General features: G+C 48.2%; 1 long non-coding RNA gene across 1 annotated transcript in view; it reads right to left on the reverse strand.

The window, feature by feature from the left end:
• Nucleotides 1-1,386: 1,386 nt before the first annotated feature.
• Nucleotides 1,387-26,488, reverse strand: part of LOC146776113 (uncharacterized) — a 63,720-nt gene continuing 38,618 nt past the window's right edge. The window contains exons 2-6 of the long non-coding RNA XR_014971979.1: nt 16,509-16,640; nt 15,132-15,191; nt 14,290-14,365; nt 1,754-2,141; nt 1,387-1,488 (exon numbers count right to left, since the gene is read on the reverse strand). This is a non-coding gene — a long non-coding RNA (uncharacterized LOC146776113). The remainder of the gene's footprint in view (nt 1,489-1,753; nt 2,142-14,289; nt 14,366-15,131; nt 15,192-16,508; nt 16,641-26,488) is intronic.

Consider the following 26,488-nt stretch of genomic DNA (forward strand, 5'->3'; position numbering starts at 1 on the left):
CCCCTCCGGTGTGAGTCATCATGCAGCACCAGCAGCATCTGCACCCCCTGTACCCACGCCTCCAGCATCTGGAAACCGACAGGGCTCCCCCGCAAACACAGACAGACCAAGGCCACTGAACACCCACAGCACAGGGACACAGGACACCCCGGAAGCTACAGCAAACACCACCAGCAACACCACCCAAGGGGTCCCAGTGTCACCTGTGCGTCCCGCCGCTGGTCTTGCCCGTGTGGATAGGGGTGCTTGGAGGGGTGGGAGGCAGAGGGCGCGCCTTGCAGAGGGGTCTGGACTGCATGATGACCCCCAACTGGCACGCATCATAGATGCGTACCAGGATAGCACCGGAGGATTTGGCCAGGTAGTGGGGATCCTCAAGGACATGCAACAGGAGCAGGCTGCCCACCATGCCCGCATGGATGCCAAGTGGCATGCCCTTACTGCAGTGCATCGGGACATACTCCAATGCCTCCGCCAGATCAACACAAACCTATCCACAACTCCCTGTGTGGCCACAACATCTGTTGCAACACCATCTGCCAGCGCCACAGGGAGGGAGGAGGACTCTGGCAGAGAGTACCCTGCACCGCAGAGACTTGCACCTGAGGATCCCCCCCCCCACCCCCGGAAGAAGGAAGAAGAGGGGTCGTCCGAAGAAGGACATGTGAGAGGCAGATGTCCCAGCACATCCCCCAGGGCCTCTAAACCTGTTCTGGACAATGTTCTTTGTGCGCAACCCGTTCACCTTGTTCAATTGCACACAACTCGCCCACATGACATGGAGGGTTCATGTTGAGCCAATGTAGCAGATGACTGTGGACTTTACTCTGGACATTTCATCTACCAGCAATTCCAACTCTAATGTGAACTTTGGATTTCAAAACCAATGTACAGCACCCACCATCCTGTGCACTTTCCTCACACATGTTCGAAAATAAACTCACCAGTACACCATACTTGCCTCTGTTGTGATTCCAAATTGGCATGTGTCATGGAGATGCCGATCTGCTACACAACACAGTGCATGCCAAATACTGCAACAATGTGACCAACGTTAGATGAGTCATGGAGATGTGACACATGTGAGGGAGACACACCACTATGGCACCACAAAACATACTCACCATGGCCATGTTACTCATCCCACACAATGATGTTGACTTGAAACACATAGGTATGCACAACAACACCTATCCACAGTCAGTGGTAACAAGTCCACAGGTGAGGTAAGTAAATGTCAGTCAGATATGGGAAGTCAGACAACTCACCTAACAAAGCATAGCACAGATTCATTACACATGAGCAACATGTTTATTCAAAAATAGTTGCAAGGCAATTGTACTTTACGGTGGACACACGGTCACAGAGTGTCTGAAAATTGTAGTCCAGGGGTGTGTGGCACATCACTTGATGTCAATTGACCACTCCTACTGGTGTCGGATTCTGGGTGTTAGGGGTCAGTTTTGAACATACAACAGGCAAATTACCCTGTGAAGGACAGACACAAGACACAGTCAAAAGCACAGCAGAACAGGAGAGAAATGCAATACACATGCACAAAACATGTCGCAAGAAACCTACACAAAAACAACTTAGCAGTACTACCCTATTGTGGAGTACACACCACCTGAATGGACACATCACTGCACGCATCCAGTCAAGTGGCATACAGACACACTCAGACAGCAACAGAGTAGCCACAACACATTCCACGCTAACTCCATACATTGACATAACAACCCTGGAAACTCACATTCAGGTGAAGAAGTTGTTGATGAGCTGTGAGCGGACGTCACCCTCATCCTCATCATCACTGGTATCTTGACCCAGGCAGGGATCCTCCACAGGTGCCGGAGGTTGGTCATCATCATCGTCATCCTGGATGAGAGGCACCTTCTTCCGCACTGCCATGTTGTGTAGCATGCAGCATACAAGGATTATTTTGCACACCTTTACACGTTCATATGGGAGGGCCCCTCCGGTCTTGTCCAGGCAGTGAAAGTGGCTTTTCAGGAGGCTGAATGTCCACTCAATCACCCTCCTGCTCTGACCATGTGCCTCATTGTAGCGCATCTCGGCTGGTGTCACAGGGTTCCTGAGGGGTGTCAGGAACCACGGCATGTTGGGGTATCCGTAGTCACCTACTCACAAAAAAATGAACAAGTAGCTGAGTTTTGTAGGAGTGCGGAATACAACATTGACAAACACACACAATGATAAACAGTCAGTACACACCGACAAGCCAGGCATGCTGAGCTGGCACCTGTGACATCAGCGTTGCAATGCGACTACACCTCATTATGGAGGCATCATGCGCAGAACCAGGGAACCGTGCACACACATGTGTGATACAGATGTCTGCAAGACATACCACCAGAGCATTGATCGAATGGAAATGTTTCCTGTTCCGGTATGCCTGCTCATGTGCCTCTGGTGGTATCAGGGCCACATGTGTCCCATCAATAGATCCGATGACGTTCGGCATCCTCCCCAGTGTATAAAAGGCATCCTTTATTTCAGGGAGTTCAGTAAGGATGGGCGGAAATATCATAAAATGGCAAAAAATCTCAGCGATCACGCGAAATTTCGTGTGATCGCGGAGATTTTTGTGTGCTGATTAATGCGTTACTGAATTTGACCTTCAACTCTGGCACCTGCTTTATTTATATCTGTAAGACTTACAGATATAAATAAAGCAGGTGCCCTAGTTGAAGGTCAAACACCAGTGCTTCCTGATGGGGTTTGATTTTTGTGACAGGAGCATCGTGCCAGAATGAATCCTGCCCTGCCTGCATATTTATCCAAGAAGATGCCACCGTTTTGTGCAATACCTCTACTCAACTGGAGTACTTTCTACTGGCTAATCACTGCTACGCTACCTCGTTGGGTAAATGTATAATGCTTTTCCTACACTACAGCTGTGTAAAGGGCCAGAAGAGTTGTCTACAGCGACCATGTGTGTCTGTAACGTTGCCACAGCGCCGACGGGTGCCGGGGTCCCTCGAGTGAGCTGTCCATCATAGTGGGGGAAAGGGCGGGAAGACGTTGCACACCGCTGGTGTGTGGGCCGGTGCCAAACGGGCGGGGCTTCCATGCAGTTCCCATGCCTCTTGTTTTTAAAGGCCCAGAGACCAATCAGAGCAGCAGATGAGGAGACAGAACCTCCTGGTGTCAGGAACTACACGGGGATTGTGCTCGAGAAACTCATGGGTGCACAGAGCTCCATCAAGGATTACAGCACATTTTTGACGGTAGATATGGGGACAAAAGCACACCTGCCTAGACTCGACCTTGCCCCCGAATGTTTTGTGCTGATTAATGCGTTACTGAATTTGACCTTCAGCTCAGGCACCTGCTTTATTTATATCTGTAAGACTTACAGATATAAATAAAGCAGGTGCCCGAGTTGAAGTTCAAATAGAAGTGCTTCCTGTTGGGGTTCAATTTTTGTGACAGGAGCATCGTGCCAGAATGAATCCTGCCCTGCCTGCATATTTATCCAAGAAGATGCCACCGTTTTGTGCAATACCTCTACTCAACTGGAGTACTTTCAACTGGCTAATCACTGCTACGCTACCTCGTTGGGTAAATGGATAGTGCTTTTCCTACACTACAGCTGTGTAAAGAGCCAGAAGAGTTGTCTACAGCGACCATGTGTGTCTGTAACCTTGCCACAGCACCGACGGGCGCCGGGGTCCCTCGAGTTAGCTGTCCATCATAGTGGGGGAAAGGGCGGGAAGACGTTGCACACTGCTGGTGTGTGGGCCGGTGCCAAACGGGCGGGGCTTCCATGCAGTTCACATACCTCTTGTTTATAAAGGGCCAGAGACTGATCAGAGCAGCAGATGAGGAGACAGAACCTCCTGGTGTCAGGAACTACACGGGGATTGTGCTCGTTAAACTCATGGGTGCACAGAGCTCCATCAAGGATTACAGAAAATTGTTGACGGTAGTAGATATGGGGAGAAAGCACACCTGCCTAGGCGCCAATTTCCGTTCCCTCGCGGATCGCGAATGTTTAAAAATTTCCGCGTTCCGCGCGGAACACGAAAATGTTGAATTTTCTCCATTTCCGCGAGCGGAACGGAAATTGTCGCCCATCCTTAGGTTCAGCTGGGCTCGGGAACTTGATGTAAAGGTCTAGGAAATGCAACATCCCCTCCAAGACATCGCGTAGCACCCGACTAAACATAGTTTGCGACATACCACCAGCAGTAGCCACAGTGTACTGGAAGGTACCAGTAGCAAAGAAGTGCAGGGCTGCCATCATCTTCACCTCTGGGGCCAGTGCTGTATGGTATGTCCGGCCAGGTAGCAGATCTGGTGCCAACTGCTCCGCCAACTCCTCAATCAGTGGCCTGGTGAAACGGTACCGTCGGATGCAGTCGCGTTCCTGCATGGTTGCAAGGTCTGGGAGCGGTCGATGGACAGCTGGTGCCCTGCAGAACAGAGATGAACAAAGGAAGATTGTCGGTTCATCCACCCATGTGGCCATGACCAGGCTCAATATCACATGATAGATCATGACATTACACAATGTACTGAGGTAGGTGCTGTTGGGCATGGACACATATGTCACCTACATGACCATCACCTCACATCTCAATTCCACATGTCCACATGAGTCCCATGTATTGCAATGGCCAATCATCTGGCTGTGTCACCCGACCTATGTACTGCTGTGATGTTACAAACACACACCACAGTGACAAGTGAGGCCTGATGTCTCCCAGGCATCACAGATCTTTGCCATGCAGAAAACCAGGGTCCCTGTATTGCCACATCGACACTGGCATGGACATAGGGCATCACGTACACACCCCAAGGCAAGCGTGAGTCCCACAGGTAGTGGCCACAGTTGTCCCTGCAGGCCCTACATGCACGTCTCTGAGACACACACATACACCATCAAGGTTGATGCATATACCATATGGATGTGGAGACTGTCACCCATTGGGCACAATTGATCAGACACATCTGAGACACAACATGCACACAGACTGTGGGTGCACATCAGTATTGTAGCTCCAGGTCTCACTGTGACGTACATGCCATCACCCCCAGGACTCAGGGTCTATGTGACATGGCCCAAACATATCCAACATAAAACTGTGTCCGTGACTCATGCCCATTACGGTACATTTGCACATCACAGTGGTAATGTGAACCACACACAAAGGATTCTGCCCCCATGTACACGTGCACAGCCTGGGAGTGGCTGCACAAAGTGCCACCCAACAAACCAAATGTGGCCCCCCCAAACACCCAGGGAATGCAGCCTTACATGCCATGGGACACTGTGTGGCCAATGCTGTAGTGTGGCAGGTGTGCACAGGTGTCCCTGGCAAGTAATTGTGTGTTGAATCCGTCGAATAGTCACACCAATGAGGTCTGATGCGGGTGACAATGCGTACGCAATGCACGGTTCATGACCGAGCCGTGCGTATGCTTTGCCATTGACTGCAATGAGGTCCGACGCGGGTGACAATGCGAACGCATTGCACGGGTTATGACCGAGCCGTGCGTACGCTTTGCTATTGAATGCAATGAGGTCTGACGCGGGTGACTCTCATGCATACGCGTCGGGCAGGCATGGTCCGAGACAGGCGTACGCCTTGGCCATTGAAACGTATGGAGACGGGTGCATGTGAATTTTCAAAATACGCGTTGTACAGTCAGTTGACCGAGCTGGGCGCACCCATTGGCTCTGGACTGTCATGGAGAAGGATGCGGATTCAAAACTTGTACGAGTTGTGCGCTGGAAATTCAGGTGGATGCCTACAACAATGTTGCAATTACTAGTGTTTCATGAAGGTGAAGATTTGAACGATGCGGAAGGCGTGTACGAGTCGTACATTTCCATGGATTGGCCAGATTCATAGAATACAACCGTGTTGGACCTAGCACTTGGGACACATGGCACAGATTCTGCCTCTGCAGCACAGATATAAGGCTGGCTGTTCACTTGCATGTCCAACTAATGTGTGGGTGGTGCATGTCGGGCCATTGGGGTATTAGCATCCAACATGCAACAGACATATGAGTGCAAGTCAAGGAGGGATATGTGTGCCATGGTTGATGTTGAGAATGACAATTGGCTTATTCTAAACTGTGTTGGCACTTTGAGCAGTGTTCAGCTGATGATGCCAGGGCTTGCCCTGTGATGTGATGTACTCACTGTGGTGTGTGCAGTCAGTGCAGGTGACTGATGTTGTTCTCTTACTTCCTATTCCTATCCAGATACATCCACGGCCACAGGAGGGGACAGCTCCATGGACCAGGAGAAGCCACAGAGCCTGACAGGGACAGAAGGAGAGGAGTCAGGGGGATCCAGTGGCACGGAGGGCGAGTGGAGCCACACAGAGGAGTCGTCAGCACCATCCCTCCCAGCTGAGGGCCACAGCAGGTCTGAGGATGACTCCCTTGTGGAGGCGGGTGTCAGGGCCACCAAACCCCAGCTAGTGAGGCTGTCCCCGCCACCGCCACCGCCCCCACCACCACCATCACCACCCTCCCATCGCCTCCTATCCCAGAGGTCCCTGGAGGCTCCCGTGTTCGGGAGCATGCCTGCTTTGTGCCAGGTACTGCACCCCCTGCCCCTGTGTCCCCTGCTGCCCTGAGTGAGGAGTCTCTGGACTTACTTAGACAGATCCATGCAGGGCAGACGTCGATGCTGAAGGTCCTCCATGCACACACAAGTCTGTTGATGCAACTGGTGTTGTTCATGGAGGGCATTTCTTCGGGCATGTCAGCCCTACAGAGGACCAATCAGTCTGTGGCCTCCTCCCTGACAGCAGCAGTGTCCCTCCTCCAACAGTCCGCACCCCTCCTACCCCTGCACCACCCAATATTCCTAGCAGCCTACTGTCCCAAGCACACACACACCCGTACATTCCCACAAAGCCACAGACACGAGCAGCACACAGAGACCCAAACCAAGGTCGAGACGTGCACACAAGCAAGCGCAGGGGACTGATACCACACTCACAGGGGATGGTTTGCAGACACACAAACAGTCATCCACAACCACTCCGCAGTCTTCCGAAACCTCTCTCTCCCAGCCCCCTTCTTTTCCCTCACCTGCAACCCCATCTCCACAGAAGCTCTTCCTCTGTGACCTTGGCCTCTTCCCCACTGACCCAGCAGATCCAGATTACAAGTGGAAGAGGAAGTCCCCACACACAGAGGGGAGTGCCCCTCACTCCCAGACACCTTTCCCCAGGCGCAGTCAGACTGAGACCCCCACCCCCAAGTCCCCCCATAGCCGGAAGAGCAAGACCCCACCGCCGCCACGCAGCTCCAAGGCGAAGTCTCCATCCTCCATCCCCCAGGCCACCACTCCAGAGGTAGCCCCGCCACTTCCTGCCCCGGGTTCCCCCACCCACAAATACACCATCCCCAAAATGCTGAGGCCCTCCCCCCTACCACTTGCTCCTCCACACCTGGTCAGACAGTTAGTGCCACTGATGTGGGGACCGTGTCCCCCATCTGTCCTGCCCACCTCACCTGCACCCCATTCCGCTCACATGGATTTAGGCACTGCAGTGGAGTCCACGACCACCCCATCTGACTTGGGCACTGCAGTGGGGACTCAATCCACTCCATCTGACCTGCCCACTGAAGTTGTGCCGGCACCCACCCCATCTGACTTCTGCCCCACAGTTGTGACTGCACCCACCACTTCAGTCAGCTCCACTGCAGTTGCAAGTGTCTCTCCTGCATCCACCACCTCTTCACTGTCTCCTTTTGCTGCGCCCTGATCCTGTCCCTGTGGTGCCTGGCCTACCCCCATGTATGCCCCTCCGAGGGAATGTCCCTTGTCCTTAGCAGTGCAGGCAAGCAACGTGTGACAGTTGTCACTCTAGTTCACTCCTTGGCATTTGATAATGGACTGGCCATTGGCCTTTTGTTTGAACGGACGTTTAACTTTTATTACGCTGAATAAAGCTTTTTTCTTTATCCCTGTAAACTTGATTTAGCTGTATATTAGGTTGATGATGTTTAACATGCCCTTGCATCTGTAATCCTTGGTTTACAATGTTGAATACTGAGGTGTTGATGTGAGGTACTCCATGTGGTCCATGAGATATGTATCCAATTCTGGTCGGTATCCATGTCATCCTTTGCAGCTACCTGGGTGTGTCATGATCAACTATTTGTGGACATCTTTGTGAACATTTCATTTGCATGTTCACATCGCTGGCTTGCACCCATGCACATATGATGTGCTTCCCATTGTCCAATTTGTCTATTTCACAGACTTTGTGCGCATCACCACTGGACCTACAGGTGTGGGCATCATTGGTATAGGAGCAAATGGGTCCTCTGTGCAACTTGCTGTACATATGTTTTGAGTGTGTGCAGATGACTTAGGGGAGACTCCCGTACCCAGGCTGTTGTGACCAGAGGCTTCATTGTGTGGTAACTGATGGCTGACTGACCAAGTGTTCTGCTGACATGACTGAGATGTGCTGTGACTATGTTTGGCACAGCTGGGCTTCCACAGGAGTTGGGTCCCCTCAGGTAAGTGTGTTGTCCCGTGACATAGCCTGGGCCCATGGTGTGTGTTGTATGAGCATGTGTGTGTGTGTCCACAGGCAGTGTTCACTTGATATGTTCCTGTTGTTGATGCTTGCTGAGTGGTACTGTGTTCATCCCACAACTTTGCCATGGTCTACCAGATGTGTGGGTGCATGACACACTACTGTTAATTGGTGTTTCATCATTGGGATTTGTCAGTTCTGAGTGGTGATGATGTTGTCAGACGCAGATGGGACATAGTCAGGGGTCCCCAAGGCACATGTTTGATCGCAATATCATGTAGTTGTCCCTAGGTGGTACCTTTCAGTGATTGAGACATGTGTAGGTGTGTGTGACTGCTCCTACTTGTCGGGTTCAGGGCTGCAATATTTGCAGGTGTCAGCATGTGTGCCTTGTAGTTCTCCTTGGGTTCTGCATTGCCCTGGGACTGTGGCAGGTATTCTGAAGGTTACGTGAGCATTGACGTCATGGGCATGTACCGCATACTGTGCAGTATGCCTGTCATTCACCAGGGTTGTAAACTGTCCTTGTGTGATGAGTCTGTGCACCTTAGTTCTTCCCAACATTCCTGTGTTTGTCATGGGTGCATGTGCAATGTCACCTGTCCATATGTGCTTCACAGATGCACATTGTTGCAGTTCAGGGTGTGTGGTGTTGAGGGTGGACTGATGTAAATATTTGCTTGGATGGGCCCCTAGCTCCCGTTTGTCCATGGATGACGGGCCATGCTGAGTGATTTCTGTTTGTGTATGTGTGATGTACGTTTGTGGAACAGGACACATGTCTGGGTTTCCCAGTTTGTATGACATCTACCTTTGTCATCACAGTGGAGGTGTCATGCATGCTTGTGACACCTCAATGTCTGGTCCCTGGGGGTAGTGCTTTTGTGTGCCAGTCTCTTGCTGTGTTAGTTGGTGTTCATTCCAATTTGTGTCACATGTGTCTGTTGTGCTCCCTCTCATCTCACAATGCCTGATTGCCCACTAAGGGTGTCCCAATGATGGTTTACTTTTGTATGGCACAGTGTCCACATCTGTGTCACTGTGGTTCAGCCCCCCTCATGTGTTGTGTAGTTGCCTGGGGATACTGAGACACACACACACACACACATGTTGTGTCAGATGTGCAATGTGAGGTTGCCTGTTTGTGTTTGTGCATCTGCATCAGTGCATTCGTATTGCTGTTGTGGGCCATTGTCTGGATGCTGTTTCTGTGATTTGCCCTGCTGTCCATGTGATTCATATCACATCATTGTGCACATTCATCCTGGTTGTTAGGTGCCATTGCTGGCATGGAATGGGAGTTTGTGACCTGACACCTACAGTCTCCACAGGTTGTTTTGATTAGTGTGTCTATTTTCGAGATGTGTGTATGCTTTGTGATGGTCACTTCTGCTGTTGTGTCATTGTACACTGTATCCATTGTCAGCCCCCATGGGTGGTGCTTGTCTGCACATGGCCGAGAGTAGGTTATATTTTCACAGCACTGTTAGCCTCACCACATCTCTGTGGGTATGGGACATAACCACTACTTTGCCCCAGAAGTGTTTGATGTGTTGGGACCGGGAATCATACGTGCTGTTTTGCATTTGCAGCTTTGACCATGATGACACTTACCTTTTGGTCACTGTGATGAAGGGGGGGTTAGACCCCATCACCACAATGATCGACATTTGCTGCAGTTTGGAAGCCCACACTTAACTTTTGTTCTACACAGTGAGGGGTTGTTCTTTTTATATTGACACAGTGCTAAAGTGATGTTTGCCTTGTGTAGGGCACACTCATTTGTTGGTCACACATGTGCTGTTAGTTTGCATTGTATGTTCGAAGTCATAATCACTGTTGTGGGCATTTGTCACAGACTACACACTGTTGTCATGATGTTAGGGGGATGTATTTTGCTGCCATACCTAATGTTGGAGTATGATGGATGTGTGGTGCATCACCCATCCTATGAGTGGGGGTGGCAGGGGTGATGGGCAACATATACCCTATGAGTGGGGATGGCAGGGGTGCTGGGCAACAGGTCCCCTATGGATGGGGGTGGCAGGGGTGATGGGCAACATAAGCCCTATGAGTGGGGGTGGCAGGGGTGATGGGCAACATAATCCCTATGAGTGGGGGTGGCAGGGGTGATGTGCAACATAAGCCCTATGAGTTGGGGTGGCCGGGGTGATGGGCAGCAGGTCCCCTATGGGTGGGAGTGGCAGGGGTGATGGGCAACATAAGCCCTATGAGTGGGGGTGGCAGGGGTGATGGGCAACATAAGCCCTATGAGTGGGGGGCCAGGGGTGATGGCCAACAGGTCCCCTATGGGTGTGGATGGCAGGGGTGCTGGGCAACAGGTCCCCTATGGGTGGGGGTGGCAGGGGTAATGGGCAACAGGTCCCCTATGAGTGGGGGTGGCAGCAGTGATGGGCAACATCAGCCCTGTGAGTGGGGGTGGCAGGGGTGATGGGCAACATCAGCCCTATGAGTGGGGGTGCCAGGGATTAAGTGCAACATAAGCCCTATGAGTGGGGGTGGCAGGGGTGATGGGCAACAGGTCCCCTATGGGTGGGGGTGGCAGGGGTTCTGGGCAACATAAGCCCTATGAGTTGGGGGTGGCAGGGGTGATGAGCAACATAAGCCCTATGAGTGGGGGTGGCAGGGTTGATGTGCAACATAAGCCCTATGAGTGGGGGTGGCAGGGGTGATGGGCAACAGGTCCCCTATGGGTGGGAGTGGCAGGGGTGATGGGCAACATAAGCCCTGTGAGTGGGGGTGGCAGGGGTGATGGGCAACATCAGCCCTATGAGTGGGGGTGCCAGGGATGATGTTCAACATAAGCCCTATGAGTGAGGGTGGCAGGGGTGATAGGCAACAGGTCCCCTATGGGTGGGGGTGGCAGGGGTGATGGGCAACATAAGCCCTATGAATGGGGGTGGCAGGGGTGATGGGCAACATAAGCCCTATGAGTGGGGGTGCCAGGGATGATGTGCAACATAAGCCCTATGAGTGAGGGTGGCAGGGGTGATAGGCAACAGGTCCCCTATGGGTGGGGGTGGCAGGGGTGAATGGCAACATAAGCCCTATGAATGGGGGTGGCAGGGGTGATGGGCAACATAAGCCCTATGAGTGGGGGTGCCAGGGGTGATGTGCAACATAAGCCCTATGAGTGGGGGTGGCAGGGGTGATGGGCAACAGGTCCCCTATGGGTGGGGGTGGCAGGGGTGATGGACAACATAAGCCCTATGAGTGGGGGTGGCAGGGGTGATGGGCAACATAAGCCCTATGAGTAGGGGTGCCAAGGGTGATGTGCAACATAAGCCCTATGAGTGGGGGTGGCAGGGGTAATGGGCAACAGATCCCTTAAGCGTGGGGGTGGCAGGGGTGATGGGCAACATAAGCCCTATGAGTGGGGGTGGCAGGAGTGCTGGGCAACAGGTCCCCTATGGGTGGGGGTAGCAGTAGTGCTGGGCAACAGGTCTTCTATGGGTGGGGGTGGCAGGGGTGATAGGCAACAGATCCCCTATGGGTGGGGATGGCAGGGGTGATGGGCAACATAAGCCCTATGAGTGGGGGTGGCAGGAGTGCTGGGCAACAGGTCCCCTATGGGTGGGGGTGGCAGTAGTGCTGGGCACCAGGTCCCCTATGGGTGGGGGTGGCAGGGGTGATGGGCAACATAAGCCCTATGAGTGGGGTGGCAGGAGTGCTGGGCACAGGTCCCCTATGGGTGGGGGTGGCAGTAGTGCTGGGCAACAGGTCCCCTCTGAGTGGGGGTGCCAGGGGTGATGGGCAACATAAGCCCTATGAGTGGGGGTGGCAGGGGTGATGGGCAACAGGTCCCCTATGGGTGGGGATGGCAGGGGTGCTGAGCAACAGGTCCCCTATGGGTGGGGGTGGCAGGGGTGATGGGCAACAGGTCCCCTATGAGTGGGGGTGGCAGGGGTGATGGGCAACATAAGCCTATGAGTGGGGCTGGCAGGGGTGATGTGCAACATAAGCCCTATGGGTGGGGGTGGCAGGGGTGATGGGCAACAGGTCCCCTATGGGTGGGGGTGGCAGGGGTGATGGGCAACTGGTCCCCTATGGGTGGGGGTGGCAGGGGTGATGGGCAACAGGTCCCCAATGGGGGGGTGGCAGGGGTGATTGGCAACATAGGCCCTATGGGTGGGTGTGGTAGTGGTGCTGGCCATGCAACCCCTATGGTGGCCTGTTGTTAGTGGCCAGGATGTGGTTCCCCTGTGTGTGTGTGTGTACCATTTTCCGGGTATGTGTCGTTCGTTTGTGTGGTAGGTGTCTGTCTTACCGTTTGTGCCGTCGGCGTCGGTTCCTGATTCGGTCATAGATGTAGAGTACTGGTATGACCTGTGCGATGGGATTCATGATGTGTTCGTGTCGTACACGCTGCTTGTTGCTCCGTCTCGTACCCACTGCAAGCTGGTCCGTCTCGTAGCCGTGGATTGAGTTGTGGCGCGAACCGTAGCTGATATGCTTGTTTTCCAGATGCTGTGCCGTACGTGGCGACCTGTCCGGCGCGTAGGAAGTGCGCATCGTACTTGTCAGGGCGGAAACTGCTATGGATACTGCTTACAGGCGACTCGGTTCGGCGTTCGGAGTTACGGTTCGGACGGAGAATGAAGCTTAAATCACAGCCTACGTGTCGGTCGTGTTTTTGGCAGTTATGCGCATCGTACTTCATCTACAGGACTGACCGTCTACGGGTACGTGTCGGTCGCACGGTAAGGCTATAAACAGCTCTCGGAGAGCTGTCCGACCCGGATCCGAATCGACCCCTTAGTGTTGATTTCTGTAGATGTCTCCATGTACACTGATTGAAATGATAGTAGCAACCCTGAATTGATGCGTGTAGGTAGGATTTTAGAATTGCATTTAGCATTGCCTGTTCAAAATCAATAAATATTTTCTGTGGAAAATAATTATTTTTTCTTGTTTAATTTTATTTAGTATTTGCATATATGTAGAGTTTTGTTTATTAGGTAGTAAGGCGAAGATAAAAGGGATGCTAGTGTTTTGATATAGGGCATGGATAGTATTTAATTGATAGAATGGTTTGGGACAAGTTTTAAAAGTCCCATCCATCATCCATGTTTCTGACTGTTGTAGTTTGATTGAATTATTTGCGGTTGCACACATAATTATTCTTTTCTCTTTAGATTTGTTGTTATAAAGAACAAAGCGTTCTTCGTTATGAGTTATAGATAGTTCTGGGGGAATTTCTACCTCTTCAAATGTTTTTGGGGCAGTTGTGGTGGTGGTTGTGGCTTTTTTCGTTCGAGCTGTAGTTCTTTTTAATGAAGAAATAGAGGGCATTTGGCCAGTAGCATGTTTGGGTACTTTGGGCATCAATTCTTTAAGTATTTGAGTGGTAGGTTTCTGTGAGCTAGTGCTAGCTTCTCTAATGTTGTCTAGGGCATTCCTAACCTCTATTTCAGTAACATTTGGGGGGTGGTTATGCTCCCTTGTATACAAAACAGTTGTTTCTCTAGTTGTTGCCCTCCCATAACACTTATTCGAATAGTACTTGCTACATTTCCAATTTACTTTAAGTCCACTTTGCTTTTCCTGGGTATAGATATACCCCATGTAACATAGCAAAATCTTTCCTTTTTGGGAACTGATAAATTGGGCGCCTTCTGTCATTGTGATGTTTTAAATGCTACGAAAAATGTATATAAAAATTATTAAAATGAATAAAGTACAGGTTTCTTAGTTAATACATACACATTGTTATTAATATACTTACGGTGTCGATTTTGATCTCGTTTTCAATGTAGATGTCCTTTCTTTGTTAGTTGAATTCTGTTTTATTGCTGATGTTTCTGTTGGTAGAAAAAACAAAGAGGGTCATTAGGATGGCGGGCGGATCCTGTCGTGGAATGGGACTGTCCGCCATTGGTGCGGGGGTCCTGTTGGTGAAATTAGGATGCGCCCGCCACACTGGCGGTATTATCCTGCATTCCTGACATTACGGCGGGCAGTGCTCTCAGCACCGCCCGCTGCAATGCCAAGAAGGCATGTCGTGCAACTCCATGCACAACGTGGCAGGCACCGCGCGGTGCCTGCCATGTTGTGCATGGAACTGCAGGGGGGTACCATAGGTACCCCCCATGTGCACCCCGCTACCCCCAGAATCCCTAGGGGCCCACTACGCGCCCCCAATGGCAAAAACCGCCTGCCTTTACATGGCCACGTTGCCGCCACGGAAAGGCAGGTCCCCGCCCGCATAGTAATATGGATGGCGGTGTCTACCAGACACCGCCACCATATAAACTGCTTTTCCGCCCGGTAGGCAATCATGCGGATTGCCTACCGGCGGAAAACCATCAGACGGTCTTCCCGTCCGCCGGGACCCCCCACCCCCCGCCATGGTAATATGGCGGGGGAATTTGCAGCGGGTGGCAGTTTTTGGCGGGCGGAACGCCACCGCCATACGGGCGGTGGCGATCCGCCCGTTATCCTAATGGACCCCAAAGTTTTAATTATTTTGTTCTATTGTATATGGTGTGGGGTGGGGGTTTGGGATGAAGTTGGGGTTTGGTTGGGTGTTTTAGATAATTTTTAAAATGCTTTTTGCTGAATACTTACTTTATTTGTTAGATGATTTTAGAAGCTGCTCTGTAATTGTTTGAATGCTTTGAGAATTATCTGTAGAGGAGACATACATTGAAAAAAGATATATATTAAATATTTGTGCATGATAAATAGTAGTTTTAAAAGATTAGCATTACTGTTATATTATAAATGGTATTTTAATATACTTTTTGAAGTATGAAATAGGTTTTTCTTTAATGAAGTCTTTGCTTCTGGCAGAAATCCGGCAGAGTTTCGTCTTCTTTAGTCTTTTTGGTTTAAGGTGTAAAATAAGATAACCTTTTTCTTCTTTATAGTGTTTAAATAATTGTTTGGTTAACGTTATTGGTTTATTTTAATATTGTGTTTATTTGATTGGTTGATCTTTATTGTTTTAATTGTTTTGGTAGTTGGTTTCCGTATATGGAAAACACTAATTAAGAGTCAGTTACTGGTTTTTTTTTTTAAAGAGGTTGAATTATTTAAATGTGGATTATATTATATGAGATGTAAAATAGTGTGTGTATATTATTTAAATATAAAATGTAAATAGTTATTAATAGTGTATTTATGATTTAATGTTTTATAATATGTTTTACTATTTTCTAAATTTATTGTATTTTATTTATTTTGTATGCAGTGTATTTTTATTTATTTAAATATATTTATGGTGTTAAGTTTTGTTTGTTTTATTTGTTTTTAAGTTGTCAATATTTAATATTACTGTCTATATTATTGTGATCAATATTTTTGACATGTGGTATATTTTTAAACAATGTTCGATATTTTAAATAACGATATTTATTTGTTCGATAATACTGTTATCGATGTTATTGTTTAACAATATTTTGGTGGGTTTTTTTTCTTTCTTTTTTTTGTCCTCATTACACCATGGTAACTGCATTTTGAACGGGTTGTATACACCCTCAAGACCATCGATGGTTCAAATAGTACCCGGCCAGTACCTTCCACTGCACCTTACGGCCTACAATAGTAGCGGATGGGGCTCAGAGCCTTCAAAACCGCCTCTATCCATGGCTTGATGTAATCATTGGACAAGATTTTACCTACAACCATGGCCTCTCTAGTACTTATCAGCCTGGCCATTTCAAAATGTCCTCCCAAACTTCTGTAGACCTTCTCGTGTCCCTCCTAGTATCGATAATACATGTCCATTTAACCATGTTTAACCTGGTAACAGAATTTGGGGGTCTGGGATCGAGCCACAGCTTGCAGATCTCCCGCCTGGCCAGGAGTAACAGGTAAAATAATAGCCCCCGTTGTTTATTACTTAACTCCTATTTAGATATATAATCGACCCCCAGGAGAAACAATGATTCTGTTAAAATAATGTTTTCACTTAAAATATATATAATTATATTTTCCACAGACCTCCAATATTCTTTTAGCTCTGGACATGTATAGAAGATATGGAGATCGTTGGCCTTTCGATAATTACATCTTTTACACCTTGGTTCGGGTTGTAGCACGAATTTAGATAGTCGTTGTGGTGTCCAGTATAACCTATGGATTAAAAAGAAATGATGGCGTTTAAGATTTGCAGATGTTACAATGTCATAGAGTAGTTTGATGGAATCAAGCCACAATAAGTTTAGGCTCTCCTCCTGAAATACGTCTGTCCAGACCTCCGATAGAGGCTTCATTTTCTCTTCCTCTGATTCCACCAGATATCTGTACAAGGTTGCAACTTCTTTCTCCTTCTGGCCATAATCATGAAGCAAAGCCTCAAATTCCCAGTTCCCTCTTACTTGCTTCTTTACTGAACAGACCCATGAAGTGAGCTCCAGATACTTAAACCTAGAAAGGCTGTTTCCTGTCTTAATGTTCAGAACTTCCCAAGGGACCAATTCGCCTGCTGTTATTAGGTCTCCCCATTTTGTTACCCCAGCCTGCCTTAGAGGCAAACTCAGGGCATCCTTCAAACATTCTGGTGTTCCGGGGGACTCCCAGATCGGGGCAAAGTATGAGAAGTAACCAATCTTTAATGACCGTCTCACTACTATCCACAACCTTACAGCTGCTTGCAACACCTTTAGTCTTACATTTTTAAAGTATTTTTGGGCTCCTAATCTGTATAAAAGGCTCCTCCCTCTTCTTTAATCATTTCCCCTAGCATTTGGCACCAGGTAGTGTTAATAGGGTCACCCACTAGCATACGGAAATTCTTAAATTGGAAGCCCATGCAGTACAGTCTAATGTCAGGTAGTGCCAACCCCACCTTCTTAAGACAACTTCTGAGTTTTTTCCAGGAGAGGCGTATCCCCTGAGATGCCCAAATGAAACTAGATATCTTCCCTTGTATTTTTTCTATTTCAACTTTCGGGAAAGTAAGCGGTATACAATTAAACAGATAGGTTCGTTTTGGGAGGATTAACCCTCCCATATATCGACATTTTATTTATTTAAATATATTTATGGTGTTAAGTTTTGTTTGTTTTATTTGTTTTTAAGCTGTCAATATTTAATATTGCTGTCTATATTATTGTGATCGATATTTTTGACATGTGGTATATTTTTAAACAATGTTCAATATTTTAAAAACCGATATTTATGTGTTCGATAATACTGTTATCAATGTTAATGTTTAACAATATTTTGGTGTTGATAATAGTGTATTTTTTAAATCAAGTATAGGGTATTAATATTAGTGTAGGTGATATTTTTGTGTCAATAAAAATGTAGGTTGATATTGTGTCTGTTGATATTATGTCATTTATTTGAATGAACCAATGTACTAACCACCTCCACCAGTCAATTAATCAAAACCTTGCTGAGCATTTTATCGTCAAAATTTAAAAATGGCAAGGGGAGGTAGGACGTCACATTCAATGGGTCATGGTCAGGCTTTAGGAGCACCACTATTACTGCCTTCTTCATTGAACTTGGGAACGATTCATGAGATACTACCTCCTCATAAGTCTTCAACAACCTGGGTGCCAGATGGGTCCAATAGATAGCATAGAAATCATTCAGGAAGCCGTCTGTGTCCTGCACCTTCTCTCATGCAATCTGCACTATGGCTCCCTTTATTTCCTCCAAGGTAAATGGGTTATCCAGGTTATACTGTGTAAAGGGGTAAGTATGGGGGTTCTCACCCTAGCTAGACATGCTGAGACCATGTCCGTTGCAAACCTCGAGGCATCCCCATATATCCCCCTCTAGCTGCAAGTTCACCACTCACCTGACTGTAAGCGGAAAGTCACCTTGGGACAATTGGGGATTTCCGATCACAACAGCCAAGCCAGCAGGAAGCCAGCCTTGTCACACAATCCATGTTGTCTCTTGATGTAGGTTCTCTAGTCAAAGTTAGATAACCTGCATAGGTGTGCCTAGCACTCTTTATGTAGCTTGGCCAGTGCAGCCCTGTGGTCTGGGGGCGTCACGCATGCTCTCTCCGGGGCCCCTATGCAGGCCTTTATGGCAAGTATCTCCACCGACAGGACTTTCCTCACACCATACACTATTTTCAGGCACTTCTTTGAACATATGTCATTCAATCAGGGCATCGGAGACGGATCCCTCGTTCTCCCAGAAGTATTGATGTGTGTCTTCACCTATCCCCCACCTGAATGTTACCAGTATTGGGTTGAGGTCTGAGATAGTGCACCCTAAGTATTCTGTGCTTATGAACTGCGAGACTAAGTCAGGGGAGCCAAATACCATGTTCAGTCTGGATAGCAGTGCATGTACTGCCGAATAGTGTGATTATTCTCTAGCCTCAGGGTATAACAGCCTCCTTATCTCCCCCACCTGCATAGTGTGCGCCCATGTGCGTAACAGTTGAGAAACTGCACAGAACTGTGCCCTTGGCAGTGGGGTGTTGGCCTGTCCACCATAAGATCCAAGACTCCATTAAAGTCTCCACACCAGAGTGCAGACACTGCAGGGTCAGCCAAAAAGGCGGGCTTCAGGGATGCAAAAAAGAACACGTCTGAGTGATATAGGCAAAATGCTGCTGGATTCCACAGATCGGATATTTAGTGTTATAAACATTGCGGAAGGATACTCTTTTGCCAAGTCGCTAGAGTGTACCTCGGTTGGGGGCCTTGTTTGGTCCCTGAAAGGACTGTTATATATATATATATTATAAAATTATTAATGTAGGATACAATTAGTGCCTTTGGCTCATGCTCTATCCTGGCCTGGAGGAGTTCTGAGGTTTCTGGAAATTGTCATTTTGAAGGCTGTCCTTCCGTCTTTATAGTCCTGAGGAAGACCCTCCGTGAAACTTAGCCATTAACACTTACGCGTAGGGTCGAAATGTTGACAATATTGCATCTTGCTTTTTGTCGTCCGTCAACCTTCCTAAGAAAGTTAAAGGGAAAGGATTGATTGAACATCGAGTATATGGGGCAACAGCCATGTATGTACTTTTTATTATTATGTTTCAATGTCATTTATGTGCCATGGTTGTATCAGTGTTTGGTCTGCATTTTTCACTATGTATCACAATGTCATTGAGTCATGCTATTTCATTTAATATATGTTTTGTATGAGTTTTGAACAGCAATAAAAACAGACACCTATATAAATTTAGAAAAGAATGATTTATCTGATATAAGAATTTGTTATATGACTTCGAATATACCTAAATATCACAAGATGTTTGTGTTTTTGTGTGTTTAGTTGTGGTTTTTCATTAGGTGATGTGGAGGTTTTCTAATTCGATGGTAGGGAAAAACTAAGAGTAACAGCCCTTTTTGTGGCAAATAAGGGGATCATATCGTGACCCCTTAAAATAGACATTGAATAGTTCAACATCTCACAATTCTTTTGGCTAAGAATCGTGTACCCGACAGAACCATTGTAGCTTATAACAAAACATGTCCTGCGTTCAGAGCATAGACTGCCATTAGCGATAATAGTTTCCTGACCAAAAACCCCACCACCACCACAAAGCAGCCCTCCGGGTATATCCTGGTATGGGAGGCTGTGAAAGGGACCCATGGGACACCCATACCAGTACTCCTCTGGCATAGTCCGAGTAAGTGGTGCGAAAAACCCAGCTTGGCGAGTTCTGCGGTGTGTCTCCTGCAAACATGCAAAGTGTACCTGGTGCCTCCTCAAGTAAGCGTAGATCCTGTGTCACTTAACATATGTACCCATGCCTCTCATGTTCCACGTGAGCAGTCTGTAGGCTTATGACACCATACCAAGTCTGAGTGTCCAAGATCCCAAGAGCATATGGTATAGCGGAACATGAAGGGGGAACTGTCACACAGAACAGCACACACTTGGAATCATAAAAAACGTTCCCCCTGAACTCCCATCCCCAGGCTGTCGCACAACGCTGCTGTATCCCGCCACAAATCGTACAGAACACTATTAACCAAAATAAGGTTCCTGTGGATGATGTGGGGTGTCGCATGGCAACCACTAAGTACATTGAGGTATCCCTAATTAAGAGGGCGCCATACGCCCAGGAAACTCCACTGTGGGCGGTAACACCTTTCAAACGAATAGGGCAGGCAATGAATGTTACCAAATGGAAGGAGGGTGGCTGTCTTTTGACGGGCGACCTATATGCTGGGGAGCGATTCCTGACAAGCGAGGGAGCTGAGAATGCCTTTCAATTCTTTCAATTAGGTAAGGGGCAGTTCCTGCAGTATGCTAAAATCTCTGTGGTGGCCAGAGAATTGTGGCCGACATTCCCACAGGAGCCGCAGGTCTCAACGGTATTGCAGATGGTAACCACCATGGCGGGGGATGAAGGTTGGTTTCGCACATATAAAGGGCACTACGGGAGGATGTTCCCACTAGTCCACTTCCGCTGCAAGCAAAATGAGATTATACAATGGGTGTGCCCCTTACAGCGACGCAATGGCAGAAAGCGCATGAAGGGGTCAAGCAGATAAGCTCTAACACACGCTTCAAATCAACCCAATATAATGTGGTGCATCAGACATATCTCAGTCCCCGAGTACTCCACAAAATATTCCCGGACCTGGCGGACACATGTCCCAGATGTAAATACACGGACGCGCTTTCTGTCCATATGGTACGGGACTGTCCTGCGCTGGTGTGCTACTGGGGGGCGGTTATAGATATTCTGCAGACTGTCACGGGGTGGACCATGCCGCCTACTGGTAAAGGGGTGGTGTTGGGGTTACTACCCACACCAAAAGCCAAGAAACTCACTGGAAAATTCATACAACTGTGCCTCATATTAGCAAAAAGGTGAATTGCAATTCATTGGCTGAGTCCAGATCCACCCATGTTTGAGAGGTGGACTAGGGATGTGACGAAGTGGGCCATCGCAGAATTAGTGTGGATGAAAAAGGTTAGGAGGGATGATAGACGTGAGGAAGATGCAAGTGCATGGTACTTAATGGTTACAGGCCTATCCAAAAAAAAAGAACCTTCTGAGAAAGAGGTGCTCTCATTGCACTCCACTCAGGAAAGGACTGACATGTTAACTATACTCGAAGTCCCCCCTGCACCAGATAATCGCACAGACAAGTGAGGTACACAATGGGACAGACGGCCTTCTAGCGAGGTGAATGGGTGTTAGTTTACTGTTGTTGTTACTCATGGGTACAAAAATGGTAACGGCATATGTGATTTATGTAATTCTGATCGGAGTTAAGCAAGCAATGACCATTAGTCTATGTTAAGTGATCATATATCCTTGTTGACTCAAATCAAGACTATAATTACTATAATATGCCTGTTTTGGAAATGTGCTGTTATCATGTAAATGACAATAAAAATATAATTTAAAAAATGTAAAAAGTACATTGAGGTATCCCATGTCTCTCCTAGTGCCTCCTTCAGTATGATATCCTCCCCACCCCACTAGCTCAACATACCAGGTCTCCATCACCATGGCTGTCGGCATTGGTGTGGGTGGTGTCAAACCCTACTTCTAGATACGAAAAGAACACAGCAGTATAAGGATCATCATGGGAGATCTGCCTTCATCGGGTTAACCTAGGGCCCCTCAAGTAGAACCTCCAGGTTCTCATCCAGGAGGGGCCACATGGTGAGGGTGCCTCAGTGGCATCTGAGTTACCAAGAACAGAAGCAGGGTAACCTACTGTTTCTAGTTCCTTGGACAGCTGGTTCCGAAGCTTACAGGCCAATCGGCGTTGATTCTTCACCGTGGTCCAGCCCCTTTCTGTCTTATTCCAGTCCAATCGTGGGCACTTTCCCTTGTCCTCCATGCACTCCTGTGCCTTCTGTGACAATAAAAAGAGAAATGCTGTATCTTCCACGAGGGCCCTGAGTTTAGCAGGAAAGATCAAAGCACAGTTATGCCCCAGTTGTCTAAGTCTTTGTTTCGCTGAGTTTTATGAAGCTCTCTGTTTCTGGACATTCATTGTAAAGTCTGGGAAAATCATTACTGTGTGATTTTCCACCTGCCAGGCACCTTTGGTGTGGGCCTTTTGGAGAATGTTATCCCTATAACGGTAGCTGAACAACAGTGCCACAATGGGACGTGGGGGTGCTCCAGTTGGTGGTGGGTCTTGTCGGTACTCGGAGTGCCTGCTCTACAGAAAAGAAAGTGGACATCTCACCTCCCAATACAGTGTGTGCCAACCATTGCTGCATGTATAGGTTCATGGTTGGGCCCCACAACTCTGATATTATAGCAGTGTGATCGGCCCTCCACATTGTCCACTTTGCATTGCTGCAAGTCGACCTCCCATTGCAGGGCCACGATCTATGCCTTTGTAGTCACCACAGTGGGTTGCTGCTCAGCTATGGTGGTCTCATGTATGGTTACCTTCAGTGTTCCTTCTGCATGATGCCCATGTTGATGATTAGCGTATCCAGTCTTCGCTCCAGGGACAGTTAACATTTTTATGGCAGCAAGGAGCTCCATGAATTTAACATTAGTGTCCTGTAAATTATGTTCTGAATTGAGAGGTGACCCAGCTGGGGCAGAGCTCACGCCCACCAAGGAGGGAGCCCGCAGGCCCTCCCCCGCCCTGGATCCCTTCAGCTTACCCATCAGAGCGCCGCAAGGATTGTCCAGCATGCAACCAGACTACACTTCTTGGTCGCTCCCCACTTCTTCAATGTGTGTACCCCTGTGGCAGCTCCTCTGCAGGATCCTTAATCCAGGTGTGTATCTAAGCCTCCAACTCGACCAGGGTGGGGAAGGGGAACCCACCCCACACACAGTGAGTAACAGCCACCTCTTGCAGTGCCTGTAATAAGGGTGCGCTAAGAGCCAGTTGGGAGGCACCCAAAGATACAGAAACCCCATCAGAACAAGGCGGTGTGGGCCCCTTCAGTCAAGCATGCAGTCCAGCACTATGCCCCAGGGTATTCCATCATAATGAGTAAGAGACCTCAAGAGTTGCGTCACGTCACCGGGCCACACAAACTGCCCCTGCCAAAATGGCCTGTCCAGCTGTGCCACTAATTTGAGGTTGGGGTCTGTACAGCAGTCCACGCAGGCCTTTTGTGGTCCTCAACCTCTTGTAGTTGAAGAGATGGGGGACGGGCCACATGTCTCCCCTGTGTCCAGAACGGGCCCCACCACGTCTCCTCATGGTCCGGAGCGCTTGCACAGACTGCCAATGATCAATGTTGTCAACTCAGGCTGGAAAGCAGTCACAGCGTTCAGGGTGCTGTGTCCGGTTCTCACGCAGACCCAAACCTCCCAATAGTCAGTAACCATTATGGGGGCGGTCTCCACATGTTCACTGCAGCCGGGGTAGGACTTGCTACTGTCTCTACGCGGCCTGGAGCTTTTGCCCCGACCGCTGATGCTGCAATGTTATCCCCCAGGGAAAGCAGGTTGTCTCAGCCATCTCAGATTCCGACCTGTGCCGCGCATAGGTGCAGGCCTCTCAGCATCAGCAGCATTGTAGGGAAGGCCTACACAGGACCACCGTGACCAGGACAGGCTCCCTTCCAGCTCTGCAGCATCCCAACAATGCCTCCCAGGGCCAGCTCAGCTCTGATCTGCCACTAGGGCCAGGATTCAGCCACTCCGGCTTCCTCCTACAGCATTCCAATGCTCACTGCAGCGGCTTCCTGGGCCTTTGCGGAGGGTGCACCACATCCTGTGGTCCTTGATTGTCGTGACGGACCACGAGTGGGCTCCAGAGTCCTCTCCCACGGGCAGGGTGGGGGGAAGACAAGGATTGCTGCAGGATTCACCCGGAGCCAGAGGGAGCTTGCAGATATGCCACTGCTCCTGCCACTGTCTTGGCAACGCCCCCCATAATATTGCTTACCTGCTTTCTGCTTGTTATGCCGACTGGCATGTAGGGCAGCAACGAAGGACCTACACTTCTCTCTGTCTTAGTCAAGTTTCTTTATGGTGCCCCAGCTGTGGCTCAGGGTGTTCATTTCTGTTTTCATAGTTTGCCTACAGATGTTATTTGTCCTGCCTCTCTTCTTTTTACCGTCTGGGGTCCAGTGGAAATTCTCTGTTGTTGTCAGATCCTCCTTGACAATCCTTTGTGCTGTGTTTAAAAAAAAGAAAACAATGCTGGTGCTGAGGAATGCTGGGATTGCAGAACATGAAGGCTACCAACTCACTGCTTCTTTTTCCTAGCACCCTACATTTCTTGTCTCTTAATCTCACTTTTGTAGGCTCTTAGATTCTTTTTCAACCCGTCTTTCTGCCTTTGACATCTTTTTCTATCTTTTTCTTCTTCCTTCTTTCTTTTGCCATCTTTCTCTCTCTTGCTTTGGGTCAAAGTCTGTTGATAAAAAATATGGTCTGGTCCCCAAAATGAGTGCCAGAGCCTGCCACCTTCAGCCACTGGTAGTTTATGTTTTCAAATGTATTACAACAAAAGTTACCATAAAGGTTCAGGGGGACTTCAATCTTGATGATCTTCTTTTTTCCATATGATGTAGGACTCAAATGAAAATGTGATCCAACTATCCATAATTGCACTTTGCGGATAGTGAATGGTGGAGGATACTGAATAATGTAAGAATTGTTTTTTGTATCCCAACTCCAACTATACAGACAATTGTGACACAGAGGATCATGTTATTCTCTAAGCATAAATGGTTGCCATCCCCATCCAGGAACTCCTCACCAGATGCAATCAAGAGAGCATGAACACCATCATAAGTAGAAAAAGATGGGGATAGATAGGACACACCACCAGAATGAGCAAAACTCCATCACAAGGACATACTTGGAGGATCATGTTATTCCATAAGTGAGGGTGGCTGCTGTAGCATCCTCCCCAGCCAAGGAGCATGTAATAGACAACATCACACACAGAGCTCTGGTTTGCACATCTTTATTCAGCAGCATGCAACCATTAACTGAATGCACTGCGTCCCAAACATTATTAACCACACCGAGTCACATACACCAGATTGCGTAATACTTGTAAGGAGTCTGCCGAGGACCACTAGAGGCCTTATACACACAAACACAAGACACAACAGCTGCCTCTGGGGAAGTAAGAGAAAATCCACCAAGCGTTTCCTCTTATTTATGCCAGAAGATTCCCCATACGTAGTTTTGGGAAATTCCAAAATCCCATAAATGCTGTACATATATATTATCAAGGTATGCAGACATGGAGTTAAAAGAAGTACATCTTTACTATTCTTAGATACATGGACTTAGAGCAGACAGTTGTTTTACCATCTGCAATGTATCGCATTAAAAAGCAACAGATGCAGATGGCTAAATTTCACAGCAGGGTGACAAGAGAGAGCAAGTGTATGAGGGTACCTCCATAAAAAATAGAAGAAGGGGTATTCCCCTTAAAAAAAAGAAGTGGGAGCATGGGGTGGGTACGCACATAAAGAAACAAAAATAATCAAGGGGGCACCAAACTGTCAGTCCTCAACACCAGTAACCTGAGAAGAATCTTGTGCAATTTCTGTCCAACAATCTCAACGAGATGCTCAGACTAATGTATGCTTCTCTGTCACAGATTACTGCAATGCTTAGGTTAAGGGGCAGCATTGCTCCGTGTGAATTTGGCTAGGCATCTCTTTCTTATTTGTGCAAATGCTGTTAGTAAATCAGCATTTTGGATTGCTTTGTAAGTGTTCCTAGTCATAGAAACTTTCCGACCTTAAAAATGTGGTACTTTAAATGAATCAGCCATGGCTGAAGGTTAAATAGATATCTATTCCATCAGTCAACTCTTATCAATGAGTAAGCATTGTTAATTCTTTTTCCTGGAGATGATCTGTTTACATCTCTGGAGAGAAGCCCAGCTCAACCACATCTGAAAAAGTCATGCAGACTTTGAATTTTCTCTGAACCCTTCATCTGTAATTGCAGACAAACTTTGACAAAGTCAAAAGGTCTGGCCTTGGCAAACCGGTGCCATTTTTACATTTGTTTTGCAAGCACATGCCACAAAAAGAAAAAAATGCTACCACCTAAATGTGGCCATTATATATTTGCG

This window comes from Triturus cristatus, chromosome 12 (genome assembly GCF_964204655.1).
Source record: "Triturus cristatus chromosome 12, aTriCri1.1, whole genome shotgun sequence".
NCBI lineage: Eukaryota > Metazoa > Chordata > Amphibia > Caudata > Salamandridae > Triturus > Triturus cristatus.